This window comes from Bubalus bubalis, chromosome 11 (assembly GCF_019923935.1).
Source record: "Bubalus bubalis isolate 160015118507 breed Murrah chromosome 11, NDDB_SH_1, whole genome shotgun sequence".
NCBI lineage: Eukaryota > Metazoa > Chordata > Mammalia > Artiodactyla > Bovidae > Bubalus > Bubalus bubalis.
The window spans coordinates 68088244-68112543 of NC_059167.1; positions in this window are offsets into that span (position 1 = coordinate 68088244).

Below are 24300 nucleotides of genomic sequence, written 5' to 3' on the forward strand. Positions count from 1 at the left end.
GGAACTTTTTTAAGCCAGAAAGAGCCTTCTGGTCCAACTTCTCAGTTAACAGCTGAAGAGGTTGGTTCAAGGAGGTGAAGTGACTTTTGAGCGTGTTGATTGGGGGGAAGTCCAGAAAACAATTCAAATGCTCGTACCTCCAGCTTAAAGTCTTGACCTTCATAGGGCTTCACTCTTTGAAATTCATTTCATATGATTTCAAAAATGTTTTAGTAGTAAATCAGAAATGCTTCCCAATTTTCCAGTTAACAGCAAGGTATGTGCCCACAATTGGGAGAGGTGAGAGGCTAAAGAGGAGCGGCTAGGCAAGAGAGAGGAAGGAAAGACAGCAGAAGAAACTGATATTAGCTTGTTAACCAAAGGCCCACCTGCACTATGTATTCCCTTCTCTTCCCTTCAAATGGAGTCCCAATCCTCCTGGACCCCACTCCCGAGTTTACTGAAATGCTTACTGCTGCTCCCAGGAGAGTGTTACACTTTGGCTTGAAGCCAGGATTGTCAGTTGCCTTAGAAACAGAACAGGTGTTTAGAAACACAATATCACTTCAGATTTACCCAGCCTAAGACACGATGAAGAATCACTTTGATCCTCAAGCAAGTTTTATGGAACCTGAGGCATCTGGTCTTCCGGGGTTTCTAGGAATTGTGAAATAATCCTTCTTCCCAGTATCAATTTTGTAGGGTGAGATGTTTAGTCATTCTGACCACAAAAGAAAGGCCCAGGGAGCACCTTGGCTTGTATTAGAGCCATAGAGATGGTTAAAGATTAAAAAAAAAAAAAAAAGACAAGTTAGCTTGCAGAAGAGGAGAATGTGCTTGAGTTCTGTGCCTTTTTTGGTACTGAAATTGTAAAGGTGTTGATCCTGTTACTTTCACAAAGGATGTGGAGCAATACCAGCTTCTTTGGAAATGGGGAAGGATTTCCTAAAAGTGAGAATGATAATGCATCAGAATGTTCCTGAGATAGATTGTGAAATGTTTTCTGGTTGTCTTCACCCATAGTATGGATTTAGTAGTTAATCTGGAATGGAATGACCTCCAGAGGTCCCTGTCACGGAGGAAGTCTATGCGTCTGCCAGGCTGTGACACGATGGAGTTTCCAGGACTGCTATGAGGGAGTTGGCTTCTGACGCTAATGAAACACATTCCTCCTAAAGAATTTAACTTTTCTGAGGTTCTATTTCACACCACCCATTTATTAATGATAATTTTTCAAATTTTGTGAACAGTTATCCCATGTGCAGTCCAGATTAAGTGATATTTCCAAATTTTCTATTGTTATTTTTTCTCCCTCTGGAAGAAAATTATGAGTATCAGTTAAAAGGGTAAGACAGGCACAAATAAAGAAAACCCCAACTATTGTGTGAAGAATTTTGAAGATTAAATGTGACATGGAGATTGGCATCCAATTTCAGTCTGGATGAAAGACTCACATGGCACTGGGAAATGTGGCCAGCACCCAAATGGCTGGGTTACCCGGGCATTTGTTTTAAGTGATATCCATCTCTTGGGAGGTTGTTTTTTCCCTGATCCCTTTGTTAATAGTGAGATCATGACAATTTGCATTTTGTAGAACTGAGCCAAGGGAATTGTCACTCTTTCTAATTTAAGAGGATGAGTGTGTAGTCTGGAAAAAGCTTTTAATTTTATTATGACACCCAAGATAAGCACTATTGCTTCCCAGGGAAGAGGTGTACAGGGAGGACATCTTTCTCTTTCTCCACCCCCCTCCCTAGCCTCCTTTCTTCTCTTTTCTTCCCTTTCCATTTTCCTATTTTATCTCCTCCTCCTCATCTCCTCCTCCTCCTTCCTTTTTTCTTCCACTTCTCCTTAGGCATTTAGTGAGGACGAACTGCAGTAACACACGGAAAGCACTTGCAAGTGTGTTAGTGGCTCAGTCATGTCCAACTCTTTGCAACCCCATGAACTGTAGCCCACCAGGCTCCTCTGTCCTTGGAATTCTCCAGGCAAGAATACTGGAGTAGGTTGCCATTCCAGATCTTCCTGACCCAGGGTTCAGACCCAGGTCTCCTGCATTGCGAGTGGATTCTTTACCATCTGAGCCACCAGGCAAGCACTTAGTTCACCATTATTCAATGCCCTGGAACTTTATGACCACTCCCTCTGTCCCTCATTGTCCCAAGACTTCAAGGCAGAGGGCACCTATGTGGCTTCACCCTTCCTGATTCCCTTATTGGTCTGTCTGTCCTTCTCTAAGAATGGCACTGGGTGTCTTGAGCCTCATGGCCTTGTAGATAGGTTGGGAATTGGATTCCATGGGGGATGGGGCATGGGAGGAGGGCAGAGGTGTTTTTACAAACAAATTGATGGAACTTAAGTTTCAGGGCTCCTCATGTGCCTGGGTTCCTTCCAAGGCCGTAGAGGGGTCCTAGTGATATGTTCACATGGTCATATGCTTGGTAGCATTTATTAAAGTAAGATATTTTAACTGCAATTGGTTAAGTCCACTGAATTTTCCATTCTAATTTGTTTCATTCACTCTCCCTCTCATGTTGAAGAGTTAGAGTGACTGCAGGAATTTTCTGGATCTAATAAAGAGGGACATAGAAGAGGGATCTATTTATGTGGTTTGCAGTCCCTTGTACATACAGTGAAGTAATGACTAGCTGTCCTTGCCCTTTGATGGCTTCCGTGAGTATTCCTAGCGCCCACCTGGTATCTAACAGGAAGGTGTAGGCTTAAAGGTAGTATCGTGGCGTATGTAGTGTCTGATGTGGATGTGTGTGTGTGTGAAGAAGAAACAAATGTTGACATGTACGGAGTCAGAAAGTATGGAAAAGTGTTATAGAAATGTATCATACAATTTTTTTTAATTTTGTGATGTTTTGTGGCATTTGTTACTTTAAGTATTTTCTAATTTGTTGTGACTTTTCTCATTTTAAGTAATTATTCATTTTTACCTTTGAATTTGAAATTTTTATTATTTAACTAAGTAAAATCATCTAAACTATATACTTTTCAGGCCCAACCTGAGTTGAGTCCTCCCTGGTTGAGGGGCATAAGAAGGAGACTAGATAGGGAGAAAAATGAGGAACACCACACTGAACAATATCAGGCCAGTTTGTGAAAGACACTCAGGGCTGGGTGCACAGGTGTCTGTGTTTTGGTGTCTGTGCCCATGTGCAGGTGTGGTAGGCACTGTAGACACTCAGGACCACTTGCAGACACTCAGGACCACTGCAGACACTGGCGCTTCTCCACACAGCGGAGAACGAATTAAGCCAGAGGGGGAAAGGAAAGTACAATTTAGCTGTGCTAATTATTATAATAATTACATGAATTACTTACCACTGATACATAACTATTGTGGAGCAGAATAATAATTACATATACCAACTCACATTTCCATGTAACTTGTTTATTTGATTGTAACCTCACATATTCTCTACGTGCAGTAATCTTGCAAAGTTTGATGAGTGAACTCCAACGGCTAAAGCTTTCCTTGCTGTAAGATTTCTGTAGCTGAACTCATGATGCCTTCAGTGTGCCTATGTGTCAACATCCTGTTCTGAAATGCTTTCCACTATTAAAAATAATGGACCCTACATCTTCAGTGATTAGAGTTGCCTTTAGGCTAACTTCTCCCTTTAGGCATTTTGAAAGATGGTGTGAGTTACATATACCCTGTAGGATAGGTCATTCTTTTATCTTCTATGTGCCAGATTTTGTTCTGTCTACAAATGCAAACTGCCTTAGTGTAGTATTTAAATGTACACGAGTATTTTCTTTTATGTTTTCCTGTAAATGCATGCTCTGAAAATTTCATCATTTATGTAAGTATGTGTCATTTTTAAGTGCCTATTTTGTGGCAAAGACCTGCCATTTGGCCACCAGGCCTGTGACGGAGGGGACCCACAGACCCACAACCCTGACGTTGAGGGATGAGCTGTGAGGGGAAAGCAAGGAGGCATGGGAGTGAGAAGGGGCCTCTCCTGGCCTGTTGTGTGAGTGGGGTGGGGGGTGCAGAGGTCACAGAAGCTTTTCATGAAGAAATGGCATCTAAGCTTAGTCTCGGAAGACTGTTCAGAAGGCTTGGGTCTTGGGATAAAGAGGAAAGGCCAGTTAATGTGTTGGCATTCACAGCCACCACTTTTGCTTTCACTAAACTGTTTTAGAATCTGGGCAGGAGGCTCTGACCAAGGGCCCTGGAGAGGAACATCTGTGTTTTTTATTCTCCCCGGTGTATTTTGGAAGAGCAGTTCTTTCAACTCTTTCTTGGCTTCTCTTGCCTTGTGTGGTAAGATAATACTACAGAGCCAGGAAAGCAATTAACCAAAGCCAGTAATTAACTTTCTCCTTCCATGGACATAATGAATTGAGGTTTCTTGGCTGATGAAATCTACTGTGGATTGTTCTGTCTAATATCTCCTTTGTTGGCAGCTTTGCCAGCAACATAGACGCTGCATTTCCTGAGGTTTAATTAGTCCAAAATCTCAGAAGCTCAAATCATGGTACTTTCAATTTGTATGTGTATCAACATCCTTCTCTTAAATACTCCAGGTTCCTTCCTGTGTATTTCTCTTAGCACAGAGCCTTGAATCGGAAGGTACACAGTCAACTCTTCAGAATAAAAGAGGAATGAATGTAGGAATGCATATCCAGGATAAGTTTTATTATCAACAGGACTGAGTCTCAAAAATTAAGAAAACTCTACAAAACTGAGTAGGGAAAATACAAGAAGGGGCAAATTACAAATGCCAATTCAAAATATTTTCTCATTTTCCTTGAACTTTTCTCTTTGACTCATGGTTCATTTAGTAATGTGTACACCAAAAATAAAAAAATAAAAAAAAAATAAGAAAATGCTATAGAATTTTTAAAATTGCCTAGAAAACCCTTTCCCAGATGGAAAGTAGATAATAAGCTCTATTTTCTTTCATTTTTAAAATACCTTCATTTAGATAAAAGTATTCATTTAAAATATCTTAGGGAAAAAAATAAAACAAAATAGGAATAAGTCTCAGAGCATGGAGTAATGTGGGAAATAATTTTTTTTGTGTGTGTGAATCTGCTTAATTATGCTAACCTTCCTCCCCTCTCTCTCCCCTCACAAAAACTGTACACACTCACAGAAACACTATACATTTCAAAAAGAGATTTAGGAAGTAGTTTTCAGTCTATTTTTAAGCTCATAAGGGTTTAAAGACTAATCCTTTGTGAAAAGTCATCTAATTCAGAGAACATGCTTTGTTGTGGTCCAAGAAAAATGCATTTTCTTTGAACAGTATAGGTTTAAAACACACACACAAAACTCAAAGGAAAAAACAAAAACCCTCCAAACATAGTTATAGCTGAATGGCCAACACAGAGAAGTGAATGGCCCCGGATGACATCCATAAAAAATAGCAGTGCTCCCTCGGGTTGGCTGGCCTGGTTAAGGGATGTATGAAGGCCAGGTTCAGGTACCAGGACCTTGTTCCCCTCTCTGCGCCCCAGTCAGGGAAGTTTCCATGGCCACCTAATAGAATCTGACCTGAAGCCTGCCAAGGTGAGGGGCGACACAGGTAATACTCCTTAGCTCGGGTGTATATCTAGTGAAGACCCAGCTGTTTCCTTTTCTCCGTGTCTTTGTCTGTCACCTTGGGTTATGGGTCTAAATTGAAATAGAAAATTGTTCTCTAAGTTACAGCCCCAACAACTAGGAACACTTACTGTATTCATATTTTCAGGCTTACACAGATAGATTTAGAGATTAGATCTAAATGAAAAGAATCCTTAGGCTGAGAATTATGAAATGAGTTACAGGAGTTAAACAATTCTTTTGGCAGTAAGGACAAGAACAGGTGTGGCGCTGAACAATCTTTTCTCTCTAGGGCTCTGTCTCTTGATCTGCATTTAGATAATTGCTACAGTCTCTTCTAGTTCTGACGTGTGTGTGTGTGTGTGTGGGTGTGTGTGTATGCTAAGTTGCTTCAGTCGTGTCTGACTCTTTGTGACCCCATGGGCTGTAGCCCACCAGGCTCCTCTGTCCATGGGATTTGCCAGGCAAGAATACTGGAGTGGGTTTCCATGCCCTACTCTAGGGATCAAATCCAAGTCTCCTGCATTGCAGGTAGATTCTTTACTGCTGAGCCACCAGAGAAGCCCCTCTGACATGATATCTTTCTCTAATTCTTCCCCTTACTGCTTTAGATCTAATATGCTCAAATGTAGACAGGTAAGCTGATCAACATGAGACTTAGTTGTGTGAGAGGAGATAAACTACATATGGTTTCTAGAAATACTAGGTACTATATACAGTATACTATAAAAAGTATCAGTCAGATGACATGACAGCAAGGAAATGGATTCTGGCTAGTTTAAGCAGAAAAGGGATTTGTCCCAAAAATGATCTATAAGGTAACCCACAGACTCTCTGGAAGGCTGAGAACTATTTGAAATAATGTAGTATTGCCAAAGCCCACCCAAGGTTGCTTTGGTAAGGACTCTGCTCAGATTATGGATAGCTGGAACATTTGTTTTTATCTCCTGAATATTGCCAAATAGCTAACCCTTGAGTGTAGATTTTCTATTGAGGTAACTGACTGCCCCTAGAGTTGAAGCTGGCATACACATATTACACCATGCATGCTGAAATATGGAGAGGAATACAGATACTGCCAAAAAAAGAACCCAGTTATATGAGTCCCCACTTCCCAGGATAAAAGACAGGAACTCACCACACCAGCCACCCTTGCTACTAGGCTGTCAACTGGATGCCCTTGTACCTGACTGACTATGACGTTAGTAATACAAAGAAAGAGGTAAGACTTTATTAATAAGCATAATAAAAATGAGAGATGGATTTTTAATATGAAAATAATGGCATGAATTAGCAAGATAAATATTGGATAAAATTAGGATATTATTAAAGACTGAATTGTGTTCCCCCCAAATTCATATATTGGACTCTTAACTCTTGAATGTCAGAAAATGGTTGTGTTTAGAGATAGGGCCTTAAACAGATGATTAAGTTAAAATGAGGCCATTAGGGCCGGCCCTAAGCCAATATGACTGGTGTCTTTGTAAGAAGAGGATGTTTGGATATACAGCCAGAGCCAGGGATGCACAGGCACAGAGGAGAGACCATGTGAGCAGGGTGAGATGGGAAGGCAGCTGTCTGCACACCAAGGAGCAAGTCCTTAGGAGAAACCAACCCTGCTGACACCTTGAGCTTTGACTTCCAGCCTTCAGAACTGGGAGAAATAAATTTCTGTTGCTTAAGCCTCCCAGATGGTGGTAATTTTTCAATAGTAGTCCTCCCTTGGACTACCCAAAATTTCTGAAATGTGTAAGATTTGAAAGTAAACTATGGCCTCCTAGGAACTACTTGAATTTATAATTACTAGCTGTGCTGTATATGACTATGGATCTAAATCTGGAAATCAACCACCAATAAATCACAGTAACTTCTAATTAATTTAGACTCTCTAAGGGGAAGAGAGGCTTCCCAGGTGGTACAGTGGTGAAGAATCTGCTTGCCAATGCAGGAGATGCAGGAGACATGGTTTCAATCCCTGGGTCGAGAAGATCCTCTGGAGTAGGAAATGGCAACCCACTCCAGTATCCTTGCCTGGAAAATTCCATGGACAGAGGAACCTGGTGGCCTACAGTCCCTGGAGTTGCAAAGAGTTGGACACGACTGAGCAGCTAAGTACACACACAAGGGGAAGGGAATAAGTAACTATAAGCCCTAATAATTTATAAATTAAAAAGTTGATCTTTGCATGGATTCTAATCTTACTGGAAGGTGAGCATTATTGGATTTAGAGAATCTATTTGAAAATCATCTAGTTAACTTGAATCATCTAATTGAATCACTTCTGTACCCTCCAAAAAACCAAGATACATTTGAAAAGCTATCATCAACAGTGGAAAATCTATTCGCACATACTGTTGGTGTGTGTACAGTGTGTTTAGACTGATATGGTAGTTTGTTAGTGCTGTCCACCCATACTTCCAAGTCGTTTTCCTTTTAGGCGAATGTAGGATAGAATTTCTTTGATCTTTTGAAGGCAGGCATGGTTGTATGACTTGATTTGACCCATAAAATGTGATGGGAAATGATGTGTGTCCCTTGCAGTCAGAGGCTGTAAGGACCCATGCATAAATTTCCAGCTTTCCTGCCCCTAACCTGAGCAGCAATAACGGATGACACTGGATTGTGAAATGGGCCCTTGAGACAAAAAACTTAGAGCCTAAGTGAGAAATTCAGTCTTCATTGTTCCATGATTTTAAGATTTTATGGTTGTTTTCTAAAGCCATAAAACTTAGCCCATCCTAGTTAATATAAATGATGACAGCAACCCCAGAGGTTGCCTTGCTCATCACCTTAAGAGCTGGAAAAGATTCATGATTTAAAAAGCCTGAGTAGTACAATTATATCGCAAAGAAAAATGGTGGCTTACTTAGATAGAATAAAATAGAATAAGAATAGTAGTATACTATTGAATAGTATACTACTGAATAGAATAAGTACACTACTTGAAAGTAGAGGATTAAATTATGAGTATAAATAGGAAAGATTATGTGTCAATCTAAAAATCCAAGACAATCAACTGGAAACATATTAGTTCAACAAGATGAATGTGTTCAAAATACATGTTCAGGGGTCAACAGTTTTTCTTTTCTATCAACCATTGCCAATTAGAAAATTTAGTGGGAAAAACAATCCTTTTCAAAATGCAATAGTCTGTACAAATTCAGAAGAATCAATAAACCATTGTTTTCAAGTTTGCAAGAAAAAGCACTAGGACAAGACAGTATGATTGGATGAGGAAGGTGGGGATAGAGGCAAGACCTCTCTGTGTATATCTGTCTTGACAGATTTGGTCTTGTAATCATGTGAATGCATCATCTTTTCAAAAGATAAAAATTCAGTAATATGCCATCTGAAGAGGAAGACGTGTTTTAGATTTGACTATATACAAAAAGATTCTATGTGTTAAATGATGCTATGAAATAAGTAAAAATTAAATGAAAATATTTGTAATGTATATATGACCAAGGAGATATTAGTATATATTCATAATCTTTTCAACTCAAAGAAAACTATGCGTAATCCAGCAGAAAAGTAGACACAAGACACAAAAGATAATTTACATATAAAATAATACAAATGACCATTTAATCAAATGAAAAATCAAAGACCAATCTCACTAGTGACAGAATAAATAGAAATCGGTTTTTCAATTTGGCAAGGATTAAGAAGAAAGATAACATACAGTGATGGTATTGTAATAAGAAGGATGATTTTATAGTAAAAAGTGAAAAAGCAGATGACAAAAATGTTTCTATTTTCCAATAAAAAATACATGCCTATATGTTTGGAACAAAACACCTGTACAGAAATACATTAGGATGTCAATAATAGTTATATCCTGTTGGCCATGCATAATTTATATTTTTTGCTTTTAATTTTAATGTATTTTTCAAAATTTCCATGACAAACATGTACTATTTTTATAAACAGAAAATGTCATTAAATAATAATGTGAGATAAGAATCTAATGTCCCCTGAGTCCAGATTTCCTCATACTCTCATACCTCCTCCTCTTCATAAAATTCAAATTAAACTTTATTTCCTGGGGCTGTCCTCACTAAAGAAAACTCTTAAATATTTTTGTTTAAATGATTTTTCTTTTTTTTTTTCTTTTTTTTTTTTTTCTCATTTAGGACAAGATGGATATAAAGCAGTAACAAAAATTAAGAGTTCATATGTACCAAACACAATATAGATAATACATACCTGAAATCAGAGCTCCAGACTACTAATTATTTGTGCTATATTCCTCTCACTTTAAAAAATTCCATCTGAAAATATTTGAATATTAAAGATGTCCCTTCCAACTCCCATGACCCTATCCCATAATCTTTTTTCCCTCCATCTTTACCCTAAAGACTCACTTCATTCTACCCATTTTAAAGGGGTGCTTGGGTAGTTTTTAGAATTAGTATTTATTTTAAATTATTTTGCAATTAATTATAATAATGGAACAGAAGTATTTCCCCTGTTTTTATTGCACAGCATGGTTTTAGCTGCATTATGAATTCTTTAGTTCAGACTGGGCTGCTGTCCTTTGAACAAATATGTTTGGACCTCTCAACAATGAATTTAAAAAGAAACTTTTGGGATACAACCCATTGGTGAGTAGCTGGTGCTTCCAGTTCCTGTACTTTGAATTTCTGTTCCTTTATTGTTCTTTAAAATTCTACAGGTGACTTTAAAGGTGTCTTCTTGTCTCCAGTATGAGACTGGACACTGGTCTGGAGGGACACGTGTACACATGCTAGACAATGGGTCGTTCCCTGCCCTTCCTAGAGTATGCACTAGGCACTCAGCAAATGCCAGTAGAACAAACTGGAAGACTCTTGGTTTGGAGGCAGGTAGAGCATCAGGTAGCTGCAGCGAGGAGAGCCCATGCTGACAGGTTACATTCCAGCAGTTTCCAGATGAGGGCCGGGCATTGTCTTTCTGGTCCCTTCACCTGGATCCAACAAGCAGATTGCATTTCGCTTCCATGGAGAAAGGCGGGGAGCTCAACTCTCCAGTTTCCCCTTAGTCCTGTTTGGTTTCTCTCACAAGCGCACGTTGAGACATTGAACTCCTGATCCAGGGAGGGGCTGCTGCCTGAACTCGGGGTATGTGTCTCAGATTTAATCCTTCAAGGACACATCCCTCCCAAAATTAGTTGGCTTTTTGATGGAACATCCCTCAATTTCAAAGCCCCTTCTCTTTCTCTGTCAAATTGTTCTTCCTAAAACTCAACAGTTAGAATTTAGCCAGCAAAAACATAAAATTTAATTTTTATGATGTTTTGAGGGATACTCAGCTCTCAATTTACCTATACTTTATACTGGGGAGATTGACTCTGTCCTCTTAATAAAACTGAGCCATAAAAACCTCTACATCTTCCAGGACCTTTCTGTTTGAGGGACACAGGCTTTTATGCAGAAGGCTCTTACTTCATGTGACAAGAATTTTAGTGGGGCAGGGGCTGTGGTTCAGATAATGTTAATCTTCTGTTCTTATGGGTTTTCCTCATAGCTCAGTTGGTAAAGAATCTACCTGCAACGTGGTAGACCTGGGTTTGATCCCTGGGTTGGGAAGATCCCCTGGAGAAGGGAAAGGCTACCCACTCCAGTATTCTGGCCTGGAGAATCCCATGAACTTTATAGTCCATGGGGTCACAAAGAGTCAAACAAGACTGAGCAATTTTCACTTTCTGTTCTTATCTCTCAGCTGAACCAGAAACTCCTCTCCTAGCTGATCTGAGGCTTGTTTGCTGGTGAGTGGGTTTCCATGCTGCCCCCGTAGTACGTTTCTTTCTGCATTTAGGGCTTGGAGGTTGTGACATCCACTAATTTTGCAGAGACTGTAGGATTCCCCCAGGGCAAAAAGGTGGCCAGCACTCTGATCATCTCTGAAGGCTCAAGTTTAGTGGGACCTGGAGGGATTTTTCCTTAAACTATGAACCACAGGCTACCTGAATTGAAATCACCTACAGAACTTTTTAAAATGGCAAACTCCTGGATCCAGCCCCAGAATCCCACTTCCTGGGGAGGGGAGCTCTAGGATCTACATTTTTACCCAGACCCCTGGGAAATCTGGTCTGGAGGCTCAATGCCAAGTCCAGTTCTCTTTTTACCAAGCAGGATGCCTCTCATCATTCTGTGCCTTGTTGAGCAAAGAGCTTTGTCCCTGTCTTCTCCGGGAGGGGGTTACGGTGACCCAGCCACCACCTTTCATTCTGTAGATATGATTTGAGAACCTCCTATGTTCTAGATACTGGAAAATCTCAAGAGATCTGAGGATGGCATCCAAAGCTGCCTTTGGGGCCAGTAGCTGAAGTACAACAGTTTATGTTATCACTGAAGCCTTTCCTCGTTTCCTGTTGGAGTCTGTGTGCTGAGAAGCCCTTGCATGTGGACCCCACCCCACTGAGTAAGCAAGGCCCTCCTCCAGTCCTCTTTGCTTTGTGGCAGAAGTGGTGTTGAGTCACATCCACTTTGTATTTTGGCAACAGCAGCAGCGACAATTGTCACGGCAGAGGATGTTTGATTGATGGTGAGATGTGATGGGAAGAGGGATCAATGGTGTACTTGCTCATCTGTTTTTTGCTTATGTTCAGGCACCCTGAGTTCAGATTTAATTTTTCAACATCTCAACAGCTTCTCAGTTTGTCTAGAAGGTCTAAAACAAAAAAGATGTATCTAAAGTCAGCAAGAAGCATCTGTTAATTTCAGAAATATTGACTAGCCCTTTTGGAATCTTATTCATGAGTATTTTTCCTTCATCCTCACCCATAAACCCTTCCTTACTGTTTGCCCCAAAAGGCCCACTGCTGGCAGCCATCCGACTTAACTGCATACTTTGCTTGTTTGTTATTCTCCATCTTCCTTGGGATAAAGAGCTGCAGGAACAATGTCAGAGGTATATTAGTCTACACAAGACAGGAGAAATGAGAAATAGTCCCTGGAGAAGTAAGCAAGAGAATTAAGTCTATGAAACTTCTCCATCTAGGGATATTGAGAGTGCTTTTTGAGCCTTCTTGGAATCTTTATCTCTGCTCCATTTGTTTTTCTAGCAGTCATCAAACATTTCTGAGTGCTTCACTCTGAATGCTCTCTAGCACCCATTTTACTTATGAAGAGACTAGGGCAGCGAGAGCTGTTTAAATTCAGGACTTATACCCAGACCCTGCAGCTCCTGCATCTGTGCTCTTAACTGCTCTGTGTTTGCCCTTCTCAAGGGATCCTGCATTTCTCTCTATGTCCTTTTAAATGCCTGACTACTTTATTTCACCTTTTCAATCCCTTCTGCCTGACACTGGACCCTCTGGGCCTGAGACTGACTCACTAAAAGTCAGAACCACAGGATTCTGCAGGAAACATTCCCAAGGAGCAGGGAGACTCCCAGGAGAGGGGGATCTTTGCCTTCCCTGGCTGAGTAGTGAGAGAAGGGCATGGGGGTTAGTGGAAATCATCAATATCTATGGAGATATTGATGGAGATATTGATGGAGATCTCCAATATTATGGAGAGTCTTGCTTGTTGGCTGAGCCACAGTGAAAGGGTCTGTGTGCTAGTGCCTAATAATGGCTGACAGACATTTCTTTAAACATTTTATTTTTCTAGACAGAACCCATCAATATGCTGGTCATCAATATACTGACAGGCTTTGCCTCTGCCCATGTTCTGGCTGATATTGATAGGTAGGCAGAGTAGGATGAGGCGGGTGGGGCAGGCTTACTGGGTCCAGTACAGCCTGACCTCCTCACGGTGGTGTCTGCTCTTACTCCATTAGTTGAAACCTTTTTGTGATATGGGTCCTTTTGCTTCTGTAGTATAAGGAGCTCTGATTAGTGTCCCTCCAGTGAGCTTGTTTGCCTCTTTATAAATAATCTCAGCCCTCAGTTATTTCGTCCATAGGTTAAACCTTGTGGGCTTATCTATCTCAATTTGGACTTCTTCCTGGGGTTTGGCAACATCCCCCTTTGCAAGTCTTCTTCAGATCACTTTCAGGGGACTCTTGTTGTCTCTCCCACATTGCTAATTAAAATGCACAAGGAAATCTAAAGTGAGCAAGCACTGACCTTGGGACACCCTGCTGAGCACCTCTTACTGAAGACTTGCCTGACAAATTCACCTTTCCTTCATAATCTTTTGTTCATATTCAAGCCATGTGACTTGTTTTCCCTGCCAACTGAACCATGTTAGCAATTAAAATTTCATGAGTTGCTGTATGAAATACTGCAACTTGAGTCCAAAAATGCAGCATCTGCTGTGTTTCTTTTCTCCTATCATATGGTTACCCTTTCTAAAACAAAAAAACCAAGATATCATGTTGTTTTGCATTCTTTGTCCTTAAGCAAGTATTTTTTGGTTATTTATTGAGAATTCCACTGCCCTGGATATATCTACAAATCATATTTTATACCGTCATTACCCTTACTTCGTTAATTACAGACCTACAAGTGCTGCTTAATTTCAGGATAAATGTTTAGATCTTTCAGTTTTGACTCCTTCCACCCCTCTATAAATTCAGAGAAATAATGAAACCTTTCACTGGTTTCTTACCCAGGTCTTTGAACATCCCAAACTACTTATTACCTGGGCCCTTTGATTTGTAAATGTTCAGGTTGTCCAACCACTGCTTTTTGTGTTATTTTCCGTCAGCTCTATTTGTAGAGTCTTTGAAGTAATACCATGGTATCCAATTTCTTTTATTTAGAAAAGTCTTTATCCGAGAGCAGTGGTTTTGAGCTAGGGCTGCACATGAGACTCCAGGGTGGAAACTTAAAAATACAGGTGCCCAGCTACACTCCTCACAAGGTCTTCTGAGTGGGTAGGTTTGGGGTGGACTTTGGGTGTCTGCATGTTTTTAAAAGCTCCTTAGTTGAATTTTAAGGGCCCCTGGTTGAGATCCACATTCCAGAGTGAGGCCCAGGTCTGTAGGGTCTAGATGAGGCCCTGGTCCTTGGACCCGGATCCTGGACTCTGCCTTCTATCACTGGAGGAGGGTCCGTATGAGCCGGAACGTGGGTATGAGTCTGTGTGAGTGGGTGTGGGGGGAAGGTGAAGGGCATCTAAGAAAGGACGGCTTTCTAGGTGGAGAGAAGAACAGGATGAATGACATGGAGGCTGGGAAGCAGGAGCTGGCTGGTGGTGAGGGAGGAGCTGGCCAACATGGACCTGAGTGGGGGCTGCCTGATGGGGAGCAGTGGGCATCCAGGCTGGATGTGGGTCAGGGCCTTGACTTCATGTCGGAAGCAGCGATGGAGGCCAGGCCTGTGCTATTGCCAGGAAAGAGGCTGCAAATCCTAATGATGTCACCTGCAGAAATAAAGCCAAGTCCAGTCTTTCTTCTTGTCATTATTTCCAGGACATATTATTTAACACCCAGAACTTTTTGAAGCCATTAAGAATGCACTTTGCTTTTCATGCCCTTTCTTAAGGGGATTATAATACTGATGACTTCTTTCAGCCATTTTGCCCAGTGGCCTGGCTCCTGTTAATGTGATCCCCTGGGCCACTGAACTTTACCCCAGGACCCCTTTCTTACTTCCAGCCAAGGCAACCAACGATGGCGAACTGCAGGCAAAGGTCCCTGTTCAGCACAGGGTCTCAGCCACTGCCTAGTTTATTTTTGTTGAGTTTATAGGTTCCCTTTACAAGATGAGGAAGGACAGGATAAGAAATGAGGAGCTCATTTGTATTTTAATCTTTCCCCAAATGTACTTGGACAGACATTACTATCTACATTTTATGGCCAAGAACACTGAAACTTGAAAGAGGTTAAGTAACTTGCCTGCAGTCACAAAATAGTAAGTGGTGGAACGAGGGTGGAGAAACCAAGTCTCTCTGGCCCCAGACCCATGCTTTTTCCATTACACCACTTCAGCCTGTCTCGGTCTTGGTCGGAGTCTTGGCCAGGGGCTGTGGAGGCACCCCTGGTGAGGTTAAACTTTATTTGCATTTTTAATCAGACAGTAGTCTAATGGCATGTCTGGGCTTATTGGAGGATTGGGGGCAGATTTCAAGCAGCGTAAGTGCAAGTAGTGCCTGGGAGGTTGATAATGAGGCAAGAAGAATTGGGGTGGTTGCAAGACCAACTTCGCCTGCTTTGCAGTTTTGCCCAGAGCTGCGGTAGCACCTGGGGCTGTTGTTCAAGCTGAAATAGCAGCACTTCCTTGGAGTTCCTAGCATCTGCTCTCTCCAATCTCATCTTCCTGCTTGGCAGAGGAGGAGAGGGAGGCAGTTGCAGCTCTGGAGATGTTTTTGAGTTGTCCCAGGTAATCCTTCTCTCGGGATATTTCTGGCTAGTACTTCCCTTTCTCAGCACTTCTGAGAACAACAAAGGGATGGATGAGCTCAGAGCGGTGTTGTGTCTGACAGTGTTGTCTGGCCTACCAGGTGTTGTGAAACAGTCTTCTAATAAATCTCCGAGCTGCTGGAATAGGATCTCCATGCAGGTGGGGTAGACCTAATATAGTGCCTGACACAGAGCGAATGCTTTTGAAATATTTGTTGAATAAACACAAGTGTTCTAGTTCCACATGGGCTTTTCTTCAATGGTTCTACATCAAAGAGCTATCTCTAGTTCTATAGGCAGAATAGAGAGGAACTAGATCCATTATGGGCTTCCCTGGTGGCTCAGATGGTAGGGAATCCACCTGCAATTCAGGAGACCTGGGTTCGATGCCTGGGTCAGGAAGATCCCCTGGAGAAGGGAATGGTAACCCACTCCAGTATTCTTGCTTGGAGAGTCCCATGAACAGAGGAGACTGACGGGCTACAGTCCTTAGGGTTGCAAAGAGTCAGACACAACTGAGAGACTAACACTTTCACTTTCAAATCCATTATACCACTCTTCTTTTCCACGGTTAGCTTTCTTATTTTACCACATGATCACTTGAGGGTCCCTTTGTCACTTTGAGTTCTCAAACCAATTCCTTTGGTATATTCTTGCATTTTAATCATGCGATAGGAAAAAGTGAGGTGAAAAGGAAGGAGGGGTGGTCAGCATCCCTTGGTGACTTTTGAGAACAAAATATCTCAGGCCTCATCTGCTTTGAGGAACTCCTCACCTGTGGCCAGGCTAGGGCACCTTTGGTTGGAAAGGGCAGGGGCAGAATCCCCCTCACTGAAGGCTGGGCACAAAGAAGATGAAGACAGGGCTCATCTGTCCTTGGAGTTCAAGTGTCTCCTACAGACAGGCTGTAGTCTCGGGAGTGTGGAGTAGTGGTAGGGACGGTGTCTTGCCATTCACTCTTTAAAACCTTCAAATTATTCATTCCAGGTGTTTGAACTATTTGGGGAGTGGGGGTCAAAACCTGGGAAAATGAGAATGTTTGATCTTTATTTAGACCTAGAAAATGGGGCTTGGCGGTGGAAGGGGGTCAGAGTCTCTGAACTTCTTTGGTGCAGTTGGGCTCTGTTGAAAGTGAGAGAAAATGCACAGGGGATTACTTAACCACGAAACATAACTTGGCCTCACAATTAGTTTATAAGGTAAAGCCTTATATTTAAAGAGCACACCCCTTCCTCACTATTAGGGCTAGGTTACTGTCTCCTATTTCCTAGAGATTCTGAGCGGTATCCTCTGAAGTGAGTTTCTTTTATTGGAATTCTTTTAATCTAATGCTTGTGATAAAAGACTATAGGGTTTTGAGGTGGGCATTATTAAGTGAATTCCTTCTCACTGAGTTGTCAAAGACAGCCAAAGAAATCAGAAGTCTTCAAGAGCTAAGTTGTTAGCTCAGAAAAACCAAGCAGAGCAAAGCAAACCAAGGGAAAGTAAAGGCAAGCAGACCCAAAGCACAGCTCTGATACTTAGCACTGTGGAATGGGATTCCAGAGGACCACACTGTACCTTAAAACGCAAACTAATACTAAATTCCACTCTACATCAAGCTTGCCAAGTGGTCACTTTATTCTCAAAATATCCAGTGCTGGGAAACTCACCATCTTTTATCTAAAAATCAGTATAACCATGAGATAGAATTTTTACTCAATAAATCAAGTTTGACTGTTTTCCTGGCTTTTCCTCACAAATTTACCAATTGATCATCTCATTTCTTTCGGGCTTGACAGTTCTGTAAGTAACATGTTTGTGAACCATGTATATTTTTATCGTTCTGTATTCTGCTGCTTTTACTAAATGTATTTGTGAACACTTTCCTATGTCACAATATACTCTTTAGAAACGTGCATTGTAATGACTGCAGAGAGTTCCATATTATTATTATTTGTATTGCCCTCTTAGTTTTTAAAGTGATACTGTCACAACATCAAATTCTGATTTCATCTCTTGTTATTTCCTTAGACTATTTTAGACTTGAGACTGCTGCATCAAAGTGTGTGAAAAGGAGAAATCCTAACATCCTGAAACATTTAGGATTTTAATGTATATTGTGTTTCACATGTTGCTTCGAGGTTTGTGTGCAGAAAGTTTAGTTGAGCACCCTCAACATTTGTGAGAGGCCAGCAGAAGGAAGAGGAGGGCAGAGGAAGCTCTGGAGCTGTAGTGTACTTTGATAATGACCTCAGCTCATCCTGGGGAGCTCTGGAACTTGGGGATCCCTTTAGAATTGTCTCAGATTGAGGCGAGTGGGCCAAGCCTTTGTGCCATTATGTTGACCACTTATTGGCTACAGGTGGACTCTTGTGGGTGGGGTTGTTCCTAGGTGAGGTCTCTCCCTTTAGCCAAGGGCAATTCCTAGAGAAGGACTCAATTGTAGGCTGAGGGTGGCTAGCAGTCTTGGCAGCTGGGGGATGAGTCCTCAGAACTGAAGGGGAGAATCTGGTGGTGCAACACAGCATCCACCGAAGTTACCCCTTGCACTTTCTGCACAATAAACACCTGATTTCTTCTAAAAAAAATTCATCCTATCTGGGAATAGAGCCTTTAGGATTCTGGTTAGCCTCTTTTCCTTGGGAAATGTACAAGAGAAATTTTAATGGGTCAAACTACAGCTCTTAACCATAGAGCTGTTCTCAGCAACACCTGAGGTTCATCAAATCCTTTCTCTACAACCCACTGCTGATTCTCTTCCTCCCTGGCTAGCAGTTCTGCTGGCTCAGGGCACATACCGTGTGGGCGACCCAGATACTCATCTTTGAAGGAGCTGAGCCCCTGGTCGTTGTGCTCTTTTCTCAAGCATGACTACCGACTGCTCTTACTTATTTATCATTACAGTTGGTTAGGAGGTTAGCAAGAGATGCCACATAGGTCTTTTTTGGTGCCATATGTACTCCTCTCCTTCCCAGTGTGTGGCAACAGCCCAACCTTCTTCTGATGGCCAGAGTCAATTACCCCTGCAAGGATGATGCTGATGCCTTTCTCTGCTTGTTGAACTCTTGTTACAAGAGGTCCAAAGTGTGACTGTAGCTTAAAGTTTAATGGATTCTTGCAGTGACTATGGTGGAAGTATTTCTGTTCTTGGAATCAGAATCTCTAGCTCTGTAGAGCCCAGAGTTTTGGAGTTGAAAGAAAGAAATTCCCTCGGTAACTCATTGGATGGGATGGTAAGTGGGATTACCCCTACTGCTATCCAAATCATGTGTTCTATATAGAGAGGACACAGTTCTATACAATTCACATTGATTAGGGGGTTCACTGCATTCTGCAGCATGACACCATATCCTTAAGTATTACCTCTAATGTGGTGCTTCAGTGATTTGTTGTTCAGTTGCTAAGTCATGTCCAATTCTTTGCAACTCCATGGACTGTAGCGTGCCAGGCTTCCCTGTTCTTCCTATTTGCTTAAATTCCTGTCCATTGAGCCTGTGATGCTATCTAACCATCTCATCCTCTGCCACCCTCTTCTCCTTTTGCCTTCAGTAGCTTCTTCAAATGACTATTCTTTCACTCTGTAAAGTCAAGAGCTTCTATGTGGTGCAGTATGAGACAAGATAGTGGAGCCCATGGTCCTGTGTTTAATACTATTTCTCCCTTGTTTTAGGTTCCTTGGTATGATGAGATACTATGTGGGATTCTGTGTTTATGAACTAAACATGAGGTAAGCCCTTACACAGTGATGCCAGACAAGACTCTATGAGCAAGAAAGGCAAATCCATACAATGAATATGTGTTGATTTCATTCAAGATGCATTGTTGGCCCTTCCATAGAGAAGGTGGTTCAAAGTAATTAGTGCACCACAGAGTAGCTGGTTAATCTTCTTGAAGAATGGTTCTGTACCAGGGGCTTGGCAGTAATCTTTGTTTGTGCCAATCTGGTCACTTAGCAGCAGCAGGAGATAGGTCAACATTTTCATAAACAGGATTCCTGCTTATCCTCCATCCCTGCCATCGTGACCTCTTTGTTCAAATGTCTGTAGGACCAGCACGGGTGTGGCAAATGAGAGAGGCTGTCAACATCAACTGGCCAAGTTATTCCTTCTACTTGACTGTAAAGTGCCTCTTCATGATGGGTGCTCTTTGGTGGACATTAACATGGGGTCCAGAGATCTCACATTTAACGTCCAGTTCCATGCTCTCTCCTAGACCTCTTGTCCCTCATCTTTTAATCTCTCTCCTTTCAGGCCACTAACCAACCAGCCGAGTTACTGACCACTGACCATAAGTCTGTATGTATTTCACAAAGTGAGTGATTCTGTGCATCACTGGAAGCTCACTGGGAGAAAATCCCCTCTCTGCTCTCTCTCAGGGTCACTCTTGAGTAGGACTGAGAACACTGAAGTCCATTTCTGGTTTGCATCTATACATCAAGCTGACTCATTTGTTAACAACATTTGACATTTTTTCTCCTCCATCAGCTGGACATCAGGAACCTCTGTGCAGCTAAATGTGGTGCACCGGGGGTGAATGGCTCTGTATCCACCAGTCTTCAAAGTACTGGGACATTTCCTTTTCCTCAGTTTATGATTACTGGAATAAATAGCCGTGGGCCCTTTGGAGAAGACTAAGGCCATCACTACCTTACACACCTGCTGAGCCATTGCAGGCTTGCTCCTTCCGAGTACTTTGGCCTCTCCTTCAGTCAGAAGGTGAGACATCTGATAACTGGTTTAGTTCTGGAAACTGGGCAAGGGATCACAACTTTTTATTGGGTGATTGCCCTTAGCCTCCTGATCATTCAGTCTTGGACTATCCAGATTGAGAAACACTCTTGTTGACAGCCCATTTTGCCTGCTCTTAGGGATGCTATGTTCTATTAACCATTCCATTGCTCCCTGCATGTCTGATGTCCCTGGCTCCCACTCCAGTTTTTCTGCTCAGTACAATTATTGCATTCATTTTGTTTCTGACACTTAAGCACTGTCACTTAGCCTCGATTGTGTTTATTATTTCCTTTTATCTCCATTGGTCTCTGGGAGCCCAGCCCTGTAATAGCACTGATATGGCCCAGCCTAGAGAACAGCACCACTGAGCTTCTTCTTGCTACTGCTGCTCCTCCCAGCACATCCCTCATCACTGGCAGATGCAGCGTGGTCCCAGCCTGCCTCCTGCAGTATATAATCTGCTAGTAGTTTCCAGCTTCCATTGTTTGCCCCACCTCTTGTCTACCCCTTTGAGCCTTTGATTTCTTCTTCCATAATATATCCTGGTGGTCTGGCTTTCTAGTTTTCCTTACTGTGAACCATGCTTCCCAGGTGGTACTAGTGGTAAAGACCCTGCCTGCCAGTGCAGGAGACATAAGAGATGGGGTTTGATCTCTGGGTTGGGAAGATCCCCTGGAGGAGGGCATGGCAACCTACTCCAGTATTCTTGCCTGGAGAATGCCATGAACAGAGGAGCCTGGTGGGCTAGAGTCCATAGGGTTGCAAAGAGTCAGACATGACTGAAGCAACTTAGCATGCACATATGTGAACCATTGCTTTTTTATAGTTTCCAAGAGCCATTCTAGCAGAATGTTAATAGCATCTGCGTGGGTGCTCATGAGAGAGTGCTTTCATAGCAATGATCTCTCTCTCTTATTCACACTTATCTTCCACTCCCCTTGTTGCATGTTGTCTGGGACCTGTGGCCCCTTTGGGGTATGGTCTCTTTCCTCTCCTTGGAGGCCTAGCGGTTTCCTGGCCAGTTTCAATGTGACTTTCTGGTAGCCAGAACTAAAGAGATGTGCCTAAATCCCGAGGGACACCATGTCACCTTGCCAGATGGAGACCCTTGTATTTTTTTCAAGCAAGAGAAGGACGTTAGTTTTTCACAGGGATTGTGTATCAGGTCAATTGTGTATCTCCAGGAAAGTAAAGTTTTCTTTTTCATCTGTGCAATTAGCATCCTTTGTAACTCCAAGGGTACCACCCTTCGCTAATTTCCCTTCTGCAGTAGCAAGCTACATTTTAGCTATGCCTTCCACTCTAACCTTAAATAGCCAAGGGCATCAATAAATCATTTTTTTAACCTTCCTCCCTTCTTACTCCATTCCTGGTACCTCCCTCCCTTAGGACATGCACAGCTATTTGGAAATTCTTGGAAAATCGCTGCCAGCAGGCTGGCTGCTCCAAACAGTTATTGGTTTGTTGTCTATCCAGTAAATAGAAAACTTGGAAACATTTTAGAGAATTTCTCACCTTTTCTACCTTCCAGTGTCTGTAGCAAGGCCAGACTGGGACTCTATGCCAGAATCTGAACACAGGAAATAAGCTTAGGAACCACCTAACTCTGTTGGTTCTTGGGCATTCTTGGGACCGGAGAATGTTTCTGTCTGGCCAAAAATACTGAACTGGCTGCAGGCCGTGGAGGGCAAGGCGAGGACAGCTCTCAAGACAGAAGCAAAACTGTACCCTGTGTTCTGGGTCTGCCATTAAAACAAAACAGGAAAAGACACACATCTTTCAGCCCTGTGTTAATTCTATGTGAAGATTAAAGGCTGTAAAGGTCACACATTAATGAAGGAACTTTCTCCTTGAGCTGCCAAGATGCGGTTGCCTTTCTGTTGAGAAAGTTAAAGTTCATTCTCTGGGATATTTGGGTGGCTACTCAGCTCAACAATGCAGTATCTTTCTTTCTTTTCCTTTATATTTGATCCTGTTGCCCTTAACCCAAGACAAGGCAAATTTCTCCTATTTCTGAGATTGTATCACACCTGGTTTACCAGAATGGCAGACTCTCTTCTCTTTGGGAAGAGGTGGTATTTGGTTCTCTCAAATTGTTGATGGGACAAAAAAATTAGGAAATCTGAAGGCCAGCTTTACTCTACAATTCTTTTTACACAAGCAACACTTTGAATCAATATTTTCTGGGAGAAGTAACATGTCCTGTTCACAAAAGACATATCAGAGACTATTTGACCAGAAAAGGCCATTCCATTTTAGAATGAGGATGTTGGTTCTCTCCTGTTTAGAGGGCTTTCTATTCCCATAAGATTTTCAGTTAAGCCTTAGCTGGAATGCAGTGGAATCAGCCCAAATCCTCAGCAAGCCCCAATGAAAAATGTCTCCAGGGACCTGTAATAATCACGTAAAGGATGCATAGCCATAAACCTATGAGTTTTCTCCCAAGAGCTTTGCTGATATTGAGTGAGGAAGGGTCCTGCTATAGCTGATTCATTATGAAAAGTGAAGGAAACAATGGAGGACCCCAAACCAACACTCTCTGCAAATCTTTACCAATGAGAAGTTCTTGGGGAAGGGAAGAATGTCTTTTCTAGTTTTAGAGTGGGTAAAACAGATAATCCTCACCTATCCTTATTTGCCTAACTACTGCATCCTATCTGATCAAGGTATAGTTCTAGGCTACAAATCCCTAAACTTCCATGGATTGGACCATGCCCAGTGACTGCCAGTTGATATATTTAGACCTCATTGATTCTAAATTCCCAAAGGTTTTGAGGCTGCAGGTGAAACTCAGCAAGAACAAGACTCCTACAGCCCAGCTTTGGCCCAGATCAGGCCAGAGAACTGAAGTTCTATTAATGAACAATTTTTATCAGATTTCCTTTTGTATCTCGGTTGTGCTTCTGACTCCACCTTTCCATGTGGGTTCCAGCAAGATGGAGAAGATTAGGGTTGGCTGATGCTTTAAGGCAAACATTACCTTTCTTTGACTCGAGAAAAAATCGATCTCTCCCTTCTCAACTGAGTAGCTGAGGTTAGGAAATATTCTAATTGAAGGAGAAAATGTTGTCACTGATCTCAAAATGTGGACTCTCCTCTCTGACTATTGCTTCTTAACTGCCATCTCTCCTTTGTCCCTACATACTCAGCCCCCGTGTTCTCTTGTTTCATGAGTGTGTAAATTCTCTTCTGAAGTTGGAAAAACTCTGTAGAGGAACTGTTGCCTGTAGAGCTACTGTAGCCTATGCCAGTGTAAAAGCATGCAAGGATCTGGGGCTGGGTTGGGTCAGCATACATATTTATAACCAGGATGGTCAATAGCAGAGTGGCTAGAGGGACTTTGCAAATCTGAGCATGAGGAGAAAGGATAGCAAAAGTCAACACTGGAGTGATATCTAATGTCAGGTTCACGGGTATGGCAAGACCTCACAGTGAAGATGAATTGTCAAAAGGATTAGGACGAGAAATCAAATGTAGGTCCCCAAAGGTGCAAGTAGGTAAGAACTGATGCTCTGAGGTCTAATTTCATGCAAACTGGACTGTATATAACAGAGTCAGGTCTATTGGAAAGGGGGCCCGGCAGACAGGATTATGACTTCAATTGCTTAGTCCTGACCCTCTGCTTGATCTGGGAACTTCTTCCTGGATGCAGTGGACCTCCTTTGCCCTTTGGACTCTAGATTGTGGTCAATGACTTCAATTTTATCTAACCGTGGCCTGCTTAAGCAGCCAGCTTTTTCTTAAGTGCTTTATGTGTTAGTTGTATTTCCCTAA